Source organism: Scyliorhinus torazame, chromosome 2 (genome assembly GCF_047496885.1).
Source record: "Scyliorhinus torazame isolate Kashiwa2021f chromosome 2, sScyTor2.1, whole genome shotgun sequence".
NCBI classification, from domain to species: domain Eukaryota; kingdom Metazoa; phylum Chordata; class Chondrichthyes; order Carcharhiniformes; family Scyliorhinidae; genus Scyliorhinus; species Scyliorhinus torazame.
The window spans coordinates 381,003,055-381,025,375 of record NC_092708.1 but is presented as its reverse complement, the minus strand read 5'-3'; the positions used below and the strand labels follow the sequence as shown (position 1 = coordinate 381,025,375).

The 22,321-nt window shown below is 43.4% G+C and overlaps 1 protein-coding gene and 1 pseudogene across 1 annotated transcript in view; one reads left to right on the top strand and one right to left on the bottom strand.

Annotated features, from left to right (window-relative positions):
- Positions 1-22,321, top strand: part of LOC140405135 (serine palmitoyltransferase 2-like) — a 150,808-nt gene that overhangs the window by 88,318 nt on the left and 40,169 nt on the right. The gene's annotated exons all lie outside the window — the stretch shown is intronic.
- LOC140385633 (small ribosomal subunit protein eS10-like) lies at positions 1,304-21,786 on the bottom strand (annotated as a pseudogene).

Sequence of the window (22,321 nt, the reverse complement as noted above, 5' to 3'; positions counted from 1 at the left end):
GTAAGATAATTTGTGGTATTCCAATTAATACACACCAGCACTTTGTAAAGGCTTTCGCTTAATGACCTGGGAACTGAAGCAGTTTCAGAGAATAAAATGAAGTCCATTTTTGAAAACTTGACTAGTTATAGTGTATTAGCACAGTAATGGGGTACAAAGCGCAATGCTTTCATGATCGAAAAGCTAGATGAAGAGAGGGGTTAAACAATGTTTGGGAGGAAGGGTTTGGTGCATTTTGCCCTGCAGGAAAATGCCCAGTTCAAGGTGCATCAGTGCTTTGGCTGTAAACAAGTGAACAGGCTAAGCTTTGGGGTTGCGATTAATTGGGGGGAAAAAATGAATTGGGCACTCAAATTAGGCACCCCAAATCGGTGTCCTCTGGTTCTCGACCCTCAAAGCCAGCAGGATTCGTTGGTCTAACACCTCGGTCTATAGCCCTCATGATTTTGAGCACTTCTTTCAAATCTCTTCTCAATCTTCTCTCCTAAGGGAAAGAGCCTCAACTTCTCCAATCTATCCATCCACCTAAAGTTTCTCATCCCTGAAACCATTCTGGTAAACCTTTTCATGCCTTCAGGCCCTGCCTCAAGTGTGATGCCCAGAATTGGGCACAATGTTCCAATTGCAGTTCACCCAGGGTTTTGTATGGTTCATTACAACTTCCTTGCTTTATGCTCTGTCCTCCATTTATAATGCCCATTAACCTGCAAGTCTCAAACTAGATTCTCAACCTACCTTGTCACCTTCAATGATTTATGCACACAAACCCAAGTCAGTTTCATCTGCAACCCCTTTAAAATTGTACTTTATAGTTTACATTGCTTCTCCAAGTTCCTTTGCCCAAAATGTATCATTTTACAATCCTCTGCATTAAATGTATCAGTCAGGTGTTTATTCATTTCACCAGCTGAAGTCTATCACTGTCCCCAGTTCATAATGCATCTAACTTTTGTGTCATCTGCAAATTAAAATGGTGCCCTGTACACCTAAATCAAGAAAAACAGCGGTCCAACTACAGAGCCCCAAGGGATCCCACTGTGGGAAAGACTGGGGAAAAAACCCAATTCAGCACTACTTTTCCAGTCATTCAGCCCACTTGGTATCCATGCTGCCACTGCCCCTTTTAATTCATGGGCTTCAACATTGCTTGCAAGCCGATTATGGAAGTGCATGTTTGCCACATCAATCACACTACCCACATCAAACCTCTTGGCTCATCAAAAAGCTCAGATCAAGTCAAATAGTTTGCCTTTTACAAACCTGTACTGGCTTTCATTAATTAATCCATGTTTGACTGTTAATTTTATCCCAGAATATTGTTTTTGAACACTTTCCCACCACTGATGTTAAACTGACTGGCCTGTAATTTGCTGGGTTTACACTTGCATATTTTTAGAACTAAAGTGCAACATCTGCAATTCTCTGGCACCATCTTCACGTCGAAGGACAGCTCAAAGATTATGACCAGTACCATCGCAATGTATTTCCCTGAGCATCCATGGATGCATCCCATGCGGTCCTGGTGACTTATCAACTCTTAAATAAAATTAGAAAAAGCTGTAAATATTCAGGTCTGGCAGCATCTTAAAAATCACGAATCCAAAACGTTAGCTGTGGTTCTCTGTCCACCGATGCTAGGGCTGTTAACTACTGTGTTTATTGCAAATTTCCAGAATGTGCAATATTTGGCTCGGCCTTTCTGTCCACCCAGTGTTTCAACTATCTCCTCTTTCACTATGACTTAGCAGCATATTTTTCCTTGGTAAAGACAGATACAAAGTACTCATTTGGTAGCTCAGGCATGCTCTCTGCCTCCATCTCTTTTTGATCCCTAACTGGCCCCACCCTTGTTTTTTGCTGCCCTTTTACTATTTATGTGCGCAAAGATGACTTTTGAATTCCCTTTCATCATCCAAGTTCACTCTTCCCACCTCTCTTCCTCAAAGCACTTGAGCCTTTTAACTTCACTCTTTATAGTATATCAAATGGAAAGCTTACAATAACCACACCAGACAGGAAGATCATAGATCATCCCTGGGTGGAAGACGGTAAAACTAACACTGCCCACAAATCATTTACCACATTTTGAAAGCTTGTGTAATATGTGCACACGCTATATGAGGGACAAATTTAAACAAAACCACATCTGAAAGCTGCAAGTTCCCTCTTTACACTCCCCATGGCAGACTAAACATAATCACGAATGCCGTATGCTAATATCAGTTGATAATGCGCTGAGGTGGTGCGCAAGACTGTGCACATTGTTGTCAACTCAGATGCCTCTATGAAACAACGGTTTATAATACCAGAGATTGAGTGCTATAGAATCCCTGACACTGCCAAGTTCAGATGCCAAAGCAACAATTGAAAGTGGGGTTTGCACAGGGTATCTGGAAATTGCCATTTGCAAACATTCATCAGACTTTCACCAATGGATGAGGAATACTGGTAGAGCAAGGCAACCAGGAATTTACCCCAACCCCAAAGCTTGTTCACTTGTTTACAGCCATGGCACCGATGCCTCTGGTGCGTAGGAGCCTGCACCTTGAATGAGCATTTTCCTGCAGGGCGAAATGCACCAAATCCTTCCTCCCAAACATCATTTAACTCCTCTTCATCCAGCTTTTCGATCATGAGAGGACAGACACTTAGGGCTGTCAATTAATAGTCAATAATTAATTAATACCAGGCATGCCAAGTCTCTCTCTGCCAGGGACATGGCTCATGGAGAGAAAATAAAAAATCTTCTGTTTAATAGTGCTATTGGCACCTAGTCCACCATTGCATTACCATGTACCAAATGAGAATCATGATATTAGCAGCTGTGCTCCACAATGTATATCACATGTCTGTCACAACAAATGGGACCCACATTTTTGGATGGGTTTTGTTTTGCATTATCTAAACATAGAGCTCCCAGTTCTGAGCAGCAGTTCTACTTCAGCCAGTCTTAACGGCACTTTCAATTGAACCTCCTTTGCATCGCTTTGAAACTCGGCATGGAAAATGTGGAGAGGCGGAGGGTCCGTATGAGTCAAGAATTTGGTATGTGTACGTTTTGGGTTTTTTTTTGAGTTCCCTTTTAAAACTGAGCACAAAGGTACCAGAAAAGTCAGTGAAACGCTTGACAGGTTGGTGGGCATTTGCTGTCAGTCATACAGCACAGAAAAGGCCCTTCGGCCCATCGCGTCTGCGCCGTCAAAAGCAATCACCGAATCATTCTGATCCCATTTTCCAGCACTTGGTCCATAGCCTCGTACGCCCTGGAGTCACAAGTCCACATCTAAATACTTCTCAAATATTATGAGGGACTCTGCGTCTACCACCCTTTCAGGCAGTGAATTCCAAACTCCCGCCACCCTCTGGGTAAAAACATTTTTCCTCGCATCCCTTCTAAACCTCCTGTCCCTTACCTTAAATCTACACCCCCTGATCGTTGACTTCTCCACCATGGGGGGAACTTTCTTCCTGTCTACTCCACCCATGCCCCTCAATTTTATACATCTCCATCATGTCCCCCCACAGTCTCCTCTGCTCCAAGGAAAATGATCCAAGTCTATCTAATCTCTCTTCCTAACTATCACGCTCCAGCCCAGGCAGCATCCTGGTAAATCTCCTCTGCACCCTTTCCAGTGCTATCACATCCCTTCAGTAATGTGGATTCCAGAACTGCGCACAATACTCTAGCTGTGGCCCAACCAACCTTTTATAAGCTCCAGCATAGCCACCCTGCTCTTGAACTCTATGCTTCAGCTAATAAAGGCAAGTATACTATATGCCACCTTAACCACTGTACCCACCTGCTCTGCTACCTGAAGGGACTGGTGTACATACACGCTAAGGTCCCGCCGTTCCATGGTACTTCCCAGGCTCCTGACTGACTAGCCCGTAGTTTCATGGTTTATCCCTTCCTTCCTTGAATAATGGTACCACATTGGCTGTTCTCCGGCACCTCTCCTGTGGCCAGCGAGGAATTGAAAATGATTGCCAGCGCCCATGTTATTTCCTCCTTTGCCTCACTCAGCAACCTGCGATACATTTCATCTGGCCCTGCAGATTTGTTCACTTTTAAGCCTGCCAGACCATTCAGAACCCCTCTGTCTGTGTTGATCTCTTTAATTTTATCACAGCCTTTTTCCCTGATTTCTATACCCAGACTGTCCCTCTCGCGAGTGATCACTGACACAAAGTATTCATTTAGAACCCTACCTGCATCCTCCAGCTCCACACACTAATTGCACTTAATGGGCCCGCCCGACTCTTTGTGGTTGTATTTGCCTTGCTCTTTTAGTGAAACTGCTCCGCAGTGCCATTTTGAGTTATTTAATCTGAATGCATTTTTAAATGTGTAAAGTTTTCCTTGTCGTGCTCTACTTCGATCAGTTGGATGCTTCTGGAACTGGAGGATTTAAAAACACTGCGTTCCACTCTGAACTGTAGGCCAAACCATAAGAATTGTAGAGTAAGCATCTGCTGCTGGAGAGAGGTCCCCGCGTATCCTCTGGTCATTGAGTTTATTCTTAATAATAGATCCTGCTCCGAGTATTCTTCAAATTCCTACGGTCAGAGAAACAGATTGTAAGCCACATAAACAAACAATTCTGGTTGTGTACTTGACTTTCATGCGACCATTTCACTGTGAGAGGGAGGGACAAAGCTTAAATCTGCAAATCGTCCGAAGTTTCCTTACCAAGAGCGGGTTGCTCCTGATACTTTGCCCATAATTCGCACAACACTTCAAAGACAAATGAGTTTTACTTGCTCCTGAAGCACTGGTGTGGGTTGAGAAGATAGCTGAAGGCGTGGGTGGGTCACCAGTAATTGTTTGTTTAAAATAATTGGAATAAGAATTTGGTGGGGGTGGGTAAAATGAGGGAATGCTTTTTAAAGAAGGTTGTTGAGAACCGATCACTCATCCAGAAAGAGGTGATGGAAATGGATTTCATAGGAAATTTCAAAATACTTTTTTTTATAATTTAGAGTACCCAATTCACTTTTTTCCAATTAAGGGACAATTTAGTGCGGCCAATCCACCTAGCTTACACATCTTTTGAGTTGTGGGGGGCGAAACCCACGCAAACACAGGGAGAATGTGCAAACTCCACACGGACAGTGACCCAAAGCCGGAATTGAACCTGGGACCTCTGCGCCATGAGGCTGCAGTGCTAACCCACTGTGCCACCGTCCTGCCCTCTCAAAAGACAATTTGACATGTACTCCGCGTGAACTAATTTGCACGATTTTAGAGGAAACACTTTGGGTGTGGGACTAAATTGGGTTGGACGAGCCAAAACGGACATAACATAAGAACATAAGAACTAGGAGCAGGAGTAGGACATCTGGCCCCTCGAGCCTGCTCCGCCATTCAATGAGATCATGGCTGATCTTTTGTGGACTCAGCTCCACTTTCCGGCCTGAACACCATAACCCTTAATACCTTTATTCTTCAAAAAACTATCTATCTTTATCTTTAAAACATTTAATGAAGGAGCCTCTACTGCTTCACTGGGCAAGGAATTCCATAGATTCACAACCCTTTGGGTGAAGAAGTTCCTCCTAAACTCAGTCCTAAATCTACTTCCCCTTATTTTGAGGCTACGCCCCCTAGTTCTGCTTTCACCCGCCAGTGGAAACAACCTGCCCGCATCTATCCTATCTGTTCCCTTCATAATCTTATATGTTTCTATAAGATCCCCCCTCATCCTTCTAAATTCCAACGAGTACAGTCCCAGTCTCCTCGTAATCCAACCCCTTCAGCTCTGGGATTAACTTAGTGAATCTCCTCTGCGCACCCTCCAGTGCCAGTACGTCCTTTCTCAAGTAAGGAGACCAAAACTGAACGCAATACTCCAGGTATGGCCTCACTAACACCTTATACAATTGCAGCAGAATCTCCCTAGTCTTAAACTCCATCCCTCTAGCAATGAAGGACAAAATTCCATTTGCCTTCTTAATCACCTGTTGCACCTGAAAACCAACTTTTTGCGACTCATGCACTAGCACACCCAGGTCTCTCTGCACAGCAGCATGTTTTAATATTTTATCATTTAAATAATAATCCCTTTTGCTGTTATTCCTACCAAAATGGATAACCTCACATTTGTCAACATTGTATTCCATCTGCCAGACCCTAGCCCATTCACTTAGCCTATCCAAATCCCTCTGCAGACTTCCAGTATCCTCTGCACTTTTTGCTTTACCACTTATCTTAGTGTCGTCTGCAAACTTGGACACATTGCCCTTGGTCCCCAACTCCAAATCATCTATGTAAATTGTGAACAGTTGTGGGCCCAACACTGATCCCTGAGGGACACCAGTAGCTACTGATTGCCAACCAGAGAAACACCCGTTAATCCCCACTCTTTGCTTTCTATTAATTGTCCAATCCTCTATCCATGCTACTACTTTCCCCTTAATGCCATGCATCTTTATCTTATGCAGCAACCTTTTGTGTGGCACCTTGTCAAAGGCTTTCTGGAAATCCAGATATACCACATCCATTGGCTCCCCGTTATCTACCGCACTGTTAATGTCCTCAAAAAATTCCACTAAATTAGTTAGGCACGACCTGCCCTTTATGAACCCATGCTGCGTCTGCCCAATGGGACAATTTCCATCCAGATGCCTCGCTATTTCTTTCTTGATGATAGATTCCAGCATCTTCCCTACTACCGAAGTTAAGCTCACTGGCTTATAATTACCTGCTTTTTGCCTACCTCCTCTTTTAAACAGTGGTGTCACGTTTGCTAATTTCCAATCCGCCGGGACCACCCCAGAGTCTAGTGAATTTTGGTAAATTATCACTAGTGCAGTAGGAATGTATGACACTACATCCTTAACCAGTGTTGGGCACTTAGCTGGCAGGGCACTACTTAGTTCCAAATGATACCATTAGACTGTCAAAATATTATGTATTAGTTTCTATGAAGTGAAGAATTAACTCATCTTAAATGGCCTAGAAACCTGTTGTGGAAAGTAATCGTTCCATGCAGTGTTGTAGGGGTGTATCGTAAATTTCAGCATTTCATTCAGTTTATTAGCTGAGTCTCGGTACTTAACTTCCTGCTCATCAGCATTCATAATAAAGATAATTTGAACTTTGCTGCTTTTCTTTGAGCAGGAGGAGGAGTGGAGGAACACATTTGTATTTGGGAGTTTCATAACAAACTACTGCATCCAATATATCGTACTTCCAGTGATGAGGAATTTTTAAATTAAAGTTTGCTTGGGTGTGTCCTGAATTTAGTTTGACTTGGACTTGATGGTATTCATCTCTTTCCCCTCCCCCCCCCCCCCCCCCCCCCCCCCCAACAAAAACTTGCACTGGTGCACGTAGACTTGAACAGAATAAACACTTGCACCTGGGTTGCTTCTACACAAAAGATAAACTAAGATGAACAAAGTACAATCTAGAGCTCAGATCATGTTTGTTTATTTTAAATCGTAACTCCAGGTATATCTCTCTTTAAAAAGATAAATCTTGTGATACAATATTGCTTATAACTTGAGGTCAGTGGAAGTCCTCGATCCATCCTCTTACACCAAATCTTAGACATTTGTCTCATGACTTTATCTAAATACTGAGCCTGCAACAACACCCTTAGTTACCAAAAAGCTACTTTAAAAAGTTCCCCCTCCATTCCCAGCACTTACAAACATACAGAATTGATGGGCAGGCGAAGACCAACTGGTCCACCAAGTCTGCCCAACATTCCTGATTGCCAGAACACCAGGACTAAACTCTCCCTGTCTCAATTAGCACCTCCGTCCTGCCCAACAGCAACATCAAGAGACAATAAAACAAATGGGGGGAAAAATATTGCTGCATTGTGCCCAGTTGGTTCACCCTTCAGCGAAGGGAACCTGTGAACCCACTTAATTTTGCCAACATGTGACTCCAGTTTCAGAATGTTGTTGACTCTTAATTGCTTGTAAAGTGACCCAGCAATTCAATTTCTTCAAGAAGGTCCACTGTGTAACTAGGGATGGTCAATAAATGTGGCCTTGACAGTGATGCCCACGTTGCAACAACAAACGTGATTCTTTAAGGCAGAACTTAATCAAACTGGAAGATTTTAAAGGGTTTTGCCTACAACAACATATTGCATTTATATAGTCTTTCACTTAATTATACATTCCAAGGCACGTCACAAAATTTGACAAGTCAGTTATTGGGACAGATGATCAAAAGCTTGTTCAAGAGAGACTTTTAAGGAGCGTGTTAAAGGATGAGCGTGAAATAGAGGCTGAGGTATGAGCGTTTGGATCCTTGCAGTGAAATGATAAAATTGAGGATGCACAAGAGGCCGGAATGAAAGACGTGCAGTGATCTCGGGCGGTTGTAGAAGTGAAGAAGGTTACAGAAATGGGGGGAGCAAGACGATTCGGGGCATTTGGAAATGAGGATCAACATCTTTAAATCATGGTGTCACTGGAGCGGGGGAGCGGATCCAAAGATTGGAGAGGTGCGAGTTAGGATAAAGGCAGCAGGGTTTCACACTATTTCAAATTCATGGAGAGTGGAAGATGAGATCTTTTTAAAGTGGGTAATATTGCCATGTTGAAATTGAATATTTATAATAAGTTCCAGAAACAACCTGGCCAAAAGCTCCCAAATTCCAAGCCCGTTGTAGTTTGAATCGCTCAGGTTTTACAAGTTGGTGATATGCCAGAATTTGTTCACACGCCACAAAGAAAAACATGGAAATAATTAGTAATCCACTGTTCAAAATAAAATTATTTTTGGAACTAGCCATTTTGACTGAACAGAGTAATTTAAATTGGGTACTATACTGGAGCTGTTGTACTTGATATGGAAAATGTAGAGTTTCCAGTGCGTTTTATTGGCACAATGAATACATCCATTCAATCTAAAGTACCTTATTTTCTATTAATCCACTGTAGATTGTAATTTTTTGAGGTGATGTCAGGGAGAATTTCTTCATAGAAAGGATAGTGGAAATCTGGAACTCTCCCATTAGGCTAGATTAATTCGAAATTTTCATTTAACCAAGGATATTCCTGAACCAAAGTAAGTAGATGGCGGTAACATTCAGATCAGCCATGAACGATGATTGAACGATGGTGGAACATGCTGAAATGACCTATTCAATTTCCTAGAAATTTGTTGCTATGTTCAATTGCTCCACATGTTGTACGCAATTATCTGTTGAGGTACATAAGTGTATGGCTTTACTATAATAGTTGAGCAAGGTTTTTTGCATGTTGTGATGGGTGCACATAATTTCAAAGCTATAATGTTGGTGTTTAGGTGGTTTAAAACCCACTCGAGCTTTGCTTCTCGTCTTTCACCAAATCCAAACCTGTTGCTGAGGATAAAACTGTTTAATTTCCCCTGCTGTCCATTGTATTTTGTTTCTAATTTCATTTCGTACTGTCTAGGCCAGTTCTAGCCACTGATGAAATGGTTTAATACTGTCCTGTTTTAACTGTACTGTAGAGGCTGAAAAGCACAGTTTCATCCTTTGAACTTTAGATTCATTTTTGTTGAAGAAAAGAACAAAGGAAATCACGACTGCTGCAACAAAACATTAGTTTTTTCCCTATATCTTGCATTGCCTAAAAAATGTTGAATTTGCAGCCCAAGTAGACATGTGGACAGAAAAGATTACAGTTTCTAAAAATGTACACTACTTCTGTGCTGTTCAAATGTTTTAAAAGCCAGATTGTGATCTGTGGGACAGCTGGCTGCAGATTAGATGTTGTCTGCGTTGACTCAGGTGAGTAGGTGGACTCATTTATTTTACTGTTTGCAGACTCGTTTTCACTCATACAGATCTGCTGTACACTTTTTTTTTTAAGGGGCCGCAATGTTCAACTTTAGCTTTGTCAGGTACTCACTGATCCATCACTGATATTGGGCTGCTTGTACCATATCTAGATCACCTAGTCTTTACTGGCTGGGAGAATACAAACAGTTCCCTGTTGAACCTGCTGGATGTTTTCCTTAAGTACCTGCATGCTGCTGCATCATTAGATACAACATGGACAGGAAATGAATGGAAACCATAGTACTTTGGCGCAGTGGCTGTGCAGCCAGCATTAACCATTGATGTGCTGACTACAAAGAGCTGGAATGGTTCAATGTACGTACAAACTAGAGGGACTCTAGACCAATTGGTCCATCCCAAAAGAGTCCAACCTGCACCCATTTGACACATCATCAAATACTCATTCCACAGTCTCAATTATGTAAATGTTTTGAAATTACAAAACACTAAAACTACCATGGACCAACATAGGAGGGAGGTCTTCGAAATTACTCTTCAACCAAAAGCAACTGAGTCAGCTTCAGGAGACCACAGTGACAAGTGCCACAGCTCTGAGATGCATTCAAAGTCTTCCACTCTTGACACACCCATCCTGCCTTTTGAAGGCCTGCAACAAATCTGCATATACTGGCAGCTTGATGCAGAGGTCCGTGTTCTTGAAAGCCTGCAGCAAATCTGCATATTCTGGCAGCTTGATGCAGAGGTCGGTGTTCTACAAAAGAAAGTACGACCTGGCATCTTGCCAAACACTCGATAATTTGTTCTCTTACCACCTGGTTTCCTCCCCACTTGACCAGCTCAAGTAACCTTTCCAAAGATCAATCATAGCAACTTGAAAATACGCTAAGAAAAGGACATACACAATCACTTTTTTGTGTAGAATTAATCAATAGTAGCAGGGAAACTACAACTAGAGTATGCTTTAGATACCCATCCCTGGTTAAGGCCTTGATCTGAAACTCTGGGACAAGATAAGGATGATGACTATTAAGAGGCCAATTATGGTACTTGTAGACACCAATTTACCAGACATTGAGTTAATGGAAGATGGTTGAATTGCTCAAGCTTGTAAAAGAAGGAAAAGAAAGGAGGGAAACTTACTGCATTTGATTGAGTGATAGGGATGCTCAGATCGACAACACAAAGGTGGGTGAGGCAGTACCAATGATAACATATGACAGGTTGGAGTGGTTCTAAAAACCCAACAAAAATTGCCACGTTTCACTTTAATTGTCAGTGAACCTGGTGGGCTTGAATATGGCTGGGGGAGTGAAGGAACTGGAATTCCTTCTCCGAAATGATTCTGAACCGTGTGACCCATTGTGCACCAAGGCAAAGGGGCCAATCTGCAAAGCACTCCTGGTAGAACATGACTACGTAGTAACTTGGATTTTTAAAAAAAGGGTACATGAATTAAAACTGGATCAATACCAAAAGGCATGTTCTCTAATTAAATATGACAAGTGAAGTATGATGGAGTTAGACCACCGAAAATGGGGTCAGGTGAGGGCATGACACATGCTGCAAAGGCACATTTTATGCTTGCATTTTTATCGGGGATGAGGGGCAACTTTTAAAAAACTGAATGAGAGGGTGTTGCAGAGACAGTTTCTGACTGTTCATATCTATGAGCATGGTCAACAAACCACAGCAAATGGTGAATAAATCTCAGGAGCCAGATTACCTGCATTTGAGAATCCTTAAGGAACTCTGGCACAAATCTTCCAAAAATCACACTGTTCCAGAAGAGCCTAAGACTTCAGAGAGAAAGATATCACTTCAGTTTCAAAAGAAAATATAGCAAAAATGACCCAGGAAGTTACAGAGATGTTCGTTGTGGGTAAAGTGGAATCACTTCAAGATCAGATTGGGGGGATAAAGCTTGCGCGTATATCGTGCATTTATTAACCTCTGTCCCAGCCCACATTAAAGCCAATTAAGTACTTTTGAAGTGTAGGCAACTGTTGTAATGTAGGAAATGGCAGTCAATCTGTGCGCACTAAGATTATCCAAACAATGTGTTAGTAACCAGATTGGCCAATTCTATTCATAATAAATATTGTCTAGCACGCAGAATAACCCCTGCTCCTCTCCCAATGTGTAGATATAAAATTGTACAGAACAACCAATGTGATTTGTGAAGGAGAGGTCTTGCCAATCAAACATACTGGTTTCCTTTTGAGAGCCGGACAGAAGCTTTATAGGAGTACGGTAAATGGTGTGATGTACTTAAATTTCAGTAAGACCATTAATATTTTTTCTGGAAAGGCTGGCACCATAAATAAAGAAAATGGGAATCGGGAAATATTTTACATTGGATACATAATTAGTTGGCCAATAAAACCCAGAGGGTGGGGGGGATTGGGGCAAGTTGTCCTCCATTTAGGAGAATCGCTTCAGTGGGGCCCCTCATTTAATATCCTTCATAAGTGACCTTGAGGTAGGAGTCACAAACACAGAAGCTTTAAGTTTGCAGATGCAGCATAGAAAGCATCCTATTTGGCTGCATCACAGACTGGTATGGCAACTGCTTGGCCCAAGACCGCAAGAAACTTCAGAGAGTCATGAACACAGCCCGGTCCATCACACAAACCTGCCTCCCATCCATTGACTATCTACACCTCCCACTGCCTGGGGAAAAGTGGGCAGCATAATCAAAGACCCCTCCCACCCGGCTTACTCTTACAACTTCCATCGGGCAGGAGATACAGAAGTCTGAGATCGCGCACAAGCAGACTCAAAAACTGCTTCTCCGCTGTTACCAGACTCCTGAACGACTTCTGGACTGACCTGATTAATGCTACACTCCTGCATGCTTCACCCGATGCCGGTGTCTATGTATTTACATTGTGTACCTTGTGTTGCCCAATTATGCATTTTTATTTTATTTTCATGTACTAAATGATCTGTTTAAGCTACTCGCAGAAAAATATGTTTCACTGTGCCTCCGTACACGTGACAATAAACAAATCAAAATCCCAGATGTTTGAAATCTAGTGAAAGGAAATGTCCAAGCTGAAATGAGTTACAGGGAGATGTATACAATATAGCTGGGAATTGGCAAACAGGTGGCAGATGAAATTAGTCTAGAGAAATGCAAAATGCTTTCCCAGGACTAAGTCGAACAGCGTATTGTAAGCAATTTCATAGAATTTACAGTGCAGAAGGAGGCCATTCGGCCCATCAAGTCTGCACCGGCTCTTGAAAAGAGCACCCTACCCAAGGTCCACACCTCCACCCTATCCCCATAACCCAGCAACCCCACCCAACACTAAGTGCAATTTTGGACACTAAGGGCAATTTATCATGGCCAATCCACCTAACCTGCACATCTTTGGACTGTGGGAGGAAACCGGAGCACCCGGAGGAAACCCACGCGCACACTGGGAGAACGTGCAGACTCCGCACAGTGACCCAAGCCGGGAATCGAACCTGGGACCCTGGAGCTGTGAAGCAATTGTGCTATCCACAATGCTACTGTACTGCCCGTGCTAACCCTAAATTAATGGTTATTATATTAAAAAAAGTTTTTAATATTACTTTGAAGCCAAACAAAAATTTGTAATCACTGTAGCAGATTACTCTCTATTATTAATTCAAGTTCCTACGAGCAAAGATTGCAGCAAATGCTCACTGGGTCATCTTATTTATGTTCAAGGTGAACTCTTATGTTTAACTTGTACCAGATGATTTTCCACTCGACTGGAAGTCATTAGCCTGTTCTGTGATGCAGAGATATTTGTGTAATCTAAGTCCTGTATTTGTAGTTTATTGTTACATATCTTTAGCTGCCTGTTCCAATTTAAAGATGTGTAACTAAAAGTTCAAGTATTGGAGCCCCAAGTAGGTAATGAAAATTTGTTTCTCACTTCAAAAATAACCAATATTCTCAACCTGCTGAACTTATTTAAATCGTGAATAATTCGAATCGGGCATCCCTGAACGCATATCATAAAAAGAACAGGTGTGTAGGCATCAAATTTGTCAAATTTTGCTAATCCTGTTTCCTAGCCAGTGCATTTTGTGCAGCTGGGTGAAGTGCAAATTTGACCTGGAGCCCATCCTAATCAGTGGGTTTTTTTTTTTTTTGTTGAAAACTTGACAAACATTCAAAGTCGCACTCATTACACAGATCTATGATTTCTGGTGGGGTAGTGGGGGTTACAACTTTGAAGTAAATCATTCTGACATTCTGTTTTACTGCTGGTCTTACAATACACATTCTTGCACCCAGAACGCTTGCATGTTGGCCTTAAGTAACTCCAGATATGTTACAAGAAATTTCAAGGGGGGGGGGGGGGGGGGTTTTAAAAAAAAAAAAAGCTTCCAGATGTAGAGGCCGAATCCTTTTGAAACAGTTTTCTCGGCATCCTTTTCATCTGCCGACAGATAATTACAGCGGCCGGCTTCCATTTTCAAGCTTATAAGGGGCAGGGACGCCCACGCAGAGTATCAGTCAATCTGTAAAGGGTCTTATGGTCTCGACAGGAAATAGAGCGGCACTCAAACCGCAGAGATTAATAGGGTAACCGTTCTTAGCTGGTTGATGAAAATTACTGCGGGTTACTCGGCCCAGGTTTCGGGTCGCCCTTTCTTTTTTAAATAGGAATTTGCAGTTTTGAGATAGGTTTCCAGGAAATGAAGCTGTTCTTAGATTTGTGTCCGACAGTTTTTTCCTTTCTTTCCCTCTTTTTTTTTCAAAAAAGAAGAAAAACATCTGCAGTCTGATAATTGCTTTGCCTCCCATTGGTGTTAAGTTTGACCTGCTGAACTGCGACCACCATTAAGGGAATCTATGCAACAAACAGACCGTTGTGGGACCGTTACACAGTACAATATTGGTGGCATCAGCAAAAACATTAGAGACTGTGGATCTTCATACGAGCATACGTGGGAATTAGTTAGGAGCAGGAGTAGGCCACTTGGCCCCTCCAGCCTGCCCGACCACTCAAAATCATGGCTGATCTAATTTTAACCTCAATTCCACAGCCTGCCTACCTTCAATAACCTTTCACACCCCCCTCTTGCTTAACAAGAATCTATCTACTTCTGCCTCTGTGATAATTCAAAGACACTGCATCAGCCACCTTTGGCAAATGAGAACTCAATGTCTCAACCCTCGAGAGAGAGAAAAAAAGTGTATCCACCTGATCTGAAACACCAAACAGTACATATTGTCCCCTCAAATTTGAGCTTCATAATGGGATGAAGTGTGGTTGGATAGCCAGCAGACTGTCATGGATGGTTCATTCTGAATCTCCTAAAGTGCAGCACTCTTTCTGAGAGTAATCCGGTTAGTCTCATTTTCTGCTCTTTCCCCATGTCCCTGGAAATGTTTTTCTCCTTCAGATATTTATCATCTGATTCATTTTTTTTAAAGGCTACTGTCAAATCTGTATTTACCACCTTATCAGGCAGTGCATTCCAAGTCCTAACAACTCCAACTTTTTCTTAATGTTGTCTCTGATTCTTCTATGAATCTCAAATCCGTGCTCTCTACTTATCGACCTTTCAGTGGTTGGAAACCGTTTCTCTCTCCTTTTTCTTTATCTGAACCCTTCATAACCCGACAGTTGTGTAACTATCCTGTTCAGACTTGTCTCATTTAAGTTTGTTACCCGTGTTTATTGTGCTCTGAAAGTTTTTTTCATTACCCCTCATGACAAGTGGCACACGGTTCTGCTCAGACGCCTTGTGTCACAGGCCTACCCATTATTACACATCTTCATTTCCCGCATCATGTTAAGCCAACGAAAATCAGATTGACAGGTATTGAAAAAAGCCTACTGTTCTATATGGTGAATAACTGCTGTGGCGGGAGCCCTCGTTAATGGGTGGAGGGGGGTGGGTGTGGAACATTGAATTAGATTCTTCCGATCATGTTTGAACTGCTGTTTCCAAACCAACAGGAAGGTTGAATGTACAAAATGGCCCATATTCTCTGACCGTTTTCTCTATTAAATGAGCTGATTATGTAAGCTTGCTGCAAATAAATTACAAAATACTTTTTTATCTTTAATAGACTAGAGAGAACACAACTGCGGGTTTTAATTTTCCTGCCTACTGAATATCTATGGATATATAATAAAAAATGGCTTTAATGCCATTAATTTAGAAACTGACTGTTGCTGTCCCATTTGTTTCACCTTTTCTGATGGAAGAATTATCCCAAATTCTCCTTGTACTGGAGAATGGCCATTTTCACAATCTTGATCTTTTGTAAATGGGAGTACTTAAAAAAAAATTAAAAAAATAACAAATGGGCACCTTTTGCCAGGATTGTTTGATGAGCAATAATTAGAATTTGAATTGCATCACTGATCTTCCCATATTACAAAGTTTTCCTTCTATTCTGCCTTTTGTAAATATATATAGTTGGGACTGTTAATCATACTTGTATACCTCAGCTACTGTGAAGGATTCTGGAACCAAGGTTTGTTCTGGTGGTGCATGTATCTGGCATTAAGATAAATCTGATCTCTTTCCTGATATTGACGTTGTGCCACTCAATGATTTGCTTCAGCAAGATCTAAATGATGCAGTGGTCTGGAAAGAGCCAAGGGCTTCATTTAGGGCTTATTCCTTTTGGGTGAGATTTGAGGGTCAGTAGGCTTTGACAACTGCTAATGGACACAAGTAAAAGCATTAAATGGTTCAAGTGTAACCATGTTGAACTTGACAGGTCATTAGTATTTATTGGCGTCCATTAAAGTTGAGCCTTTGTCTGTGGACGTAAAGTGCTGTTATTGTTGTAAACCCTTCTCTCGACAGAAGACTGCAGAGGGATGGTTAGTTGCTAGCTTAAGACTTTCGAGCAGAACCACAATTGGTATTACCAGTATAATTTATGTGACATGGGCAAGCAACATTTTCATTCTGTTTGCACCTGATCTGGAATGCCTAGTGAAGTATATTGAGGTTGTCCTTTCAAGTTTGAAGTATTAGCTACAGATCTCACTGAGGTTGAATTGTGTGATGAATTAATAGCAGTATACAAGAAGCAAATCGAAAATGTTTTTTTCCTGCCATCCACTGGTACTGACCGGTAAGTTAAATAAGCCTAAGGTTAAAACACTAGTGTATGAAAATGAGCCCAGTGAGGTTTTCGCATTGAATTTGACCGTGGAAATGACCTGCTTCTGAGGCAAAATCACATGTGACGAGTAGCAAGAGCATTTTGCATATCAGGTTCCACATCAGCTCTGTTTTGATCATAGAGGGCAATGATGTTTGTTTCAGAAGGTCCCAAAAGCTTTGCCGTAGTGGTGGAAACCTGTTCAGCATATAGGATATTTACTATCACGGTACCTACTTTAAGGAAAAAGAAAGTAATATAAATGGCCAAGGTGGGGCAGCTTTGTTTCAATTTATTTATCTTTGTTAGGAGCTGGGTCAAAAGGTCCTTGATGTCTGCTCGGGTGACCAGTTTTAGACTGTGCTAGTATATGACCGCTTTAGTGGACTGTTAAACTCCATGAGACCCACACCAGAATGTTGTTCAGAATGCTTGTGCCATACTCATGTTAAGGTAGAGATAAATGGTAGCACTCTGATTAATGAAGCCCTCCAATTTATTTGTAGCACCAAGTAATTTAAAGTATCAGTTCAGAAACCAGAGAAGTATGAAGTCCAGCTGAGGTAGCTTTGAGCCCCAAGCAGCAACATTATCTGAGCAGTCAATAAAAAGTTCCAATATTGTAAATTTGTTATTTTAAAAACTTCCTCGATAAAGCACAATCCAATAATGATTATCAGTTCTCATTTACCATTGCAATTGCATCTTATCAACTAGGCTAGCTTTCAAATAGATCCTTCAACACGTGCACATGATGGATTTCTGCAGTTTTGAAAATTTGTTCTTGGATGTGGATGACCTGACAGTATTTTCTGCCCATTTCTACTTGCCCTGGGGGCATTGAGCCAACTATCTAGTGTAGAGCTAGAGTCACATTAGACTCTACATACCAGACCAAGTTGGTATGTAAATTCTGAAGACATTAGTGAACTTTTCACAACACTGGTGCTTTCTCGGTAATTTTCACGCAGGATAAATTAAGTTTCACCAATTGTCATGGCGGTTGCTTTTAAAGCACCACCATTAGGCTTTCTTTTATAAACTGTAAATATAGATGAGGGAGTTGGACACAAATTAAATGCATAAGACTTACTGAAGTTGATTCTGTAAAATTAGTTCCGGGTGCGGCGATGACCAGCTGAGTCGCACGTTTCGGCAGCTCCCGGTGAAACGGACTTTTGGGCTCTTGATAGGAGCCCCAACGGTAATTTTGACGGCTAAAAACACTGTGCGGTAAACCAGAAGGGAATCCCCCCTGGATACGGATGAAAAAAGGAGGAGAAAGTGGCCGGATTGCAGTGGATCCTTTAGAACAGCGGCAAGGAAGGCAAGCAAAAACCAAGATGGCGCGGAAGGTGGCAGTTTAACATGGGGCCCTGAACAACAAGAGTTCTTGAAATGCTGTGTGGAAGAGATCAAAAAGAAAATGAAGAAAGAGCTGTTGGCCCCGATACTACAGGCGATCGAAGGGCTAAAGGAGGAACAAAAGACCCAGGAGCGGGAGCTTCGGGTCGTGAAGGCAAAGGCAGCCGAGAATGAGGACGACATACAGGGCCTGGTGGTGAAGACGGAGACGCATGAGGCACATCAGAAACGATGTGTGGAAAGGTTGGAGGCACTGGAGAACAACGCAAGGAGGAACAACCTGAGGATTCTTGGTCTTCCTGAAGGTGTGGAGGGAGCGGACGTTGGGGCGTATGTGAGCACGATGCTGCACTCGTTAATGGGAGTGGAGGCCCCGGCGGGTCGTTTGGAGGTGGAGGGAGCATACCAAGTGATGGCGCGAGGACCGAGAGCAGGAGAAATTCCCAGAGCCATAGTGGTGAGATTCCTCCGTTTTAAGGATAGAGAAATGGTCCTTAGATGGGCAAAGAAAACTCTGAGCAGTAAATGGGAGAACGCGGTGATCCGCGTTTATCAAGACTGGAGTGCGGAGGTGGCGAGAAGGAGGGCGAGCTTTAATCGGGCCAAGGCGGTGCTTCATAAAAAGAAGATAAAATTTGGAATGCTGCAACCGGCAAGACTGTGGGTCACATATCGAGGGAGGCACCACTACTTTGAGACAGCAGATGAAGCGTGGACTTTTATTGTGGAAGAAAAACTGGAATGAGCGGGTTATTAAAAAGAACGTTCGAACAAAGTGGTGGGGCGAATGTGGGGGGCGAAGAGGGGGGTTAAAAAGGGGGGAAAGAGGAGTTTTATGTACTAATCCTGCGATGTGGTAACTTTTCTCTCTTCCACAGGTGGTGATGGGGGGAGGAGGGGGAGGTGGCGGAGATGGGGCGTTGGCCATTGGGGGCGGGGCCAAGGGAGAAGCGCGGGCTTGGTTCCCGCGCTATGATAATCATGGCGGGAAGAGAGAAGCAGGAAGGAGGGGGCGTCGCACGGTGCGAGCCGAGGTCACGGGGGGAAGCCGAGGTCGGCCAAAGTTTGCTGACTTCTGGGAGCAACATGGGGGGAGTAATTACGCTAGCGGGGGATCTAGCGGGGGGGTGGGAGGGGGGAATTACTGGGTTGCTGCTGCTGGGGAGAGGGGGGAGCTGGTATGGGAGGGGATGGGCGGGGGGGCACCGCCTGGGGGAGATACAGCTGCGTGGGAACCGGGTGAGGAGCTGGAAAAAGGTGATGGCTAATCGACAAGGGGGGGGGGGGGGGGGTGGGGGGGGTAGGAAGCCCCCAACCCGGCTGATCACGTGGAACGTGAGAGGGCTGAACGGGCCGATAAAGAGGGCACGGGTACTCGCACACCTTAAGAAACTTAAGGCAGATGTGGTTATGTTACAGGAAACGCACCTGAAACTGATAGACCAGGTTAGGCTACGCAAAGGATGGGTGGGGCAGGTGTTCCATTCGGGGCTAGATGCGAAAAACAGGGGGGTGGCTATATTAGTGGGGAAGCGGGTAATGTTCGAGGCAAAGACTATAGTGGCGGATAACGGGGGCAGATACGTGATGGTGAGTGGCAAACTACAGGGGGAGACTGTGGTTTTGGTAAACGTATATGCCCCGAACTGGGACGCATTCCAGACCTAGAGATGGGAAAGCTGATAATGGGGGGAGATTTTAATACGGTGTTGGAACCAGGGCTGGATAGGTCGAAGTCCAGGACTGGAAGGAGGCCGGCAGCAGCGAAGGTACTTAAAGATTTTATGGAGCAGATGGGAGGTGTAGACCCGTGGAGATTTAGCAGATCTAGGAGTAAGGAGTTCTCGTTTTTCTCCTATGTCCATAAAGTCTACTCGCGAATAGACTTTTTTGTGCTGGGAAGGGCGTTGATCCCGAAGGTGAGGGGAACGGAGTATACGGCTATAGCCATTTCGGATCACGCTCCACACTGGGTAGACTTGGAGATAGGGGAGGAAACAGGAGGGTGCCCACCCTGGAGAATGGACATGGGACTAATGGCAGATGAGGGGGTGTGTCTAAGGGTGAGGGGGTGCATTGAAAAGTACTTGTAACTCAATGATAATGGGGAGGTCCAGGTGGGAGTGGTCTGGGAGGCGTTGAAGGCGGTGGTTAGAGGGGAGCTGATATCAATAAGGGCGCATAAAGGGAAGCAGGAGAGTAAGGAACGGGAGCGGTTGCTTCAAGAACTTTTGAGGGTGGACAGACAATATGCGGAAGCACCGGAGGAGGGACTGTACAGGGAAAGGCAAAGGCTACATGTAGAATTTGACTTGCTGACTACGGGCACTGCAGAGGCACAATGGAGGAAGGCACAGGGTGTACAGTACGATTCTGTAAAATTAAGTTTGACCTACACTGGTTTGACCCACTCTTGTTTCATGAATTGTTTGAGTAAGCATATCCAGGTAGACCAGAAAAATAGCATTTCCATCCAGTTGCTTGCAAGCTAGTAAATTTCAGTCAGTGTGACATCAAATGTTGTGTAGTTGCACCCTACACCTCCAAGCTAGTGTTGAAATTTGAAGCAGCTTTCCGGTGCTGATGGTCACTCCGTGTGGGTACGAGTCATCAGTTCAACAGTTATACAATCCTTGCTGGACTAGCTTCACAATAGTGTCAGTGGATAATGAGCATTAGGATGAGGCGAGGGTGTCTGAGATCAATGGAACAGTGGCCAACCACGAGTCTGTGCCATTGTGGGACATAGTAAGAGAATTCCTAATTTGCAACAGCATTGTGCATTTAAATACTACCTTAATGTGGTAAAAGTCCGAATTTAATCCTTTTTTAAAATGTTTTTCAATTGACTTTATTTTACACTTTGTACTGACCATGGCCGAATCTGCCTCTAAACTGGAATTCTGTAGCTGCACCAGCTTCAGCCGCCTTGTCTGACCCAAGGGGAGCAGTCCCACCTGTAAGTGTCCCTGTCAGCTTCACCTCGAAGATGAGCTGGACGGTCCTCACCGAGACCTTTAGGTCTTGGCCTGGCTGTCTCAGGACGGGTCTGGCGACATCGGGTAGCAGGAACAATTTCTGGAGGAAGGTGAAGGTAGTCACGTAGGTACTGGATGCCCTCATTGTGTCAAGTACCAGTAGAAGTGTCGCCAAGCAAACTGCTCCTTTATGTAACCACGGGATTTCAAAGACTGCATGGCCTTCATTATCAATAATCATGATAATCGCTTATTGACACAAGTAGGCTTCAATGAAGTTACTGTGAAAAGCCCCTAGTCACTACATTCCGGCGCCTGTCCGGGGAGGCCGGTCCAGGAATTGAACCCGCACTGCTGGCCTTGTTCTGCATTACAAGCTAGCTGTGCCCATTGTGCTAAACCAGCCAAGGTTAGTGACATTCTTGTCTGCCAACTCTGGATGTTTTGGCATATGCACATCCTTCTTGGCCACCATTTCACTCTCGCTCTCTTCCCCCCCCCCCCCCCCCCCCCCCCCCGCCCCCAACCTTAAGAGGAGCTCATAGATAGCAATATGGTTCTTCTTGGGCATCAGCATCTTGAGCTCTTTTGTAATGGGGCTAAAGCAGGAAAAAACAGATCATGCGCATTTGCAGCCTCTTCCTCCTTTGGTGAGGACATGAGTATTCCTTCGAATTTAATCCTGAATGATGCTTCCCATCCCCCACCCAAACAATGAAGATAACTGAATTTAAAATAGTGGTTATGGTTGACATTTTTCATATAAAGTTATCATTTTTAGAATGTTGGGGTCCCAGAAAAATGTTACAAATAGTTAGTAGGCATGATTTATCTGGATATTGGGCAAGAGCACTGATTTCTCTATTAATTAGGCTTGCATTTTATCTAGCACCTATTTTTTTTCTTAAATCTCTTGGCCATCTCTCACTGTTTTACACAGCCTTGCATTGACGTACAGTCATCATTAACTAAGTACAGCAGCTATTTTGTGCACACCACAATTAGTGATGAGATGACTAAACAGCTGAACCGTGTTGGTGCAGAAAAACCCGGTTCTGCCATTGGATTGGATTGGATTTGTTTATTGTCACGTGTACCGAGGTACAGTGAAA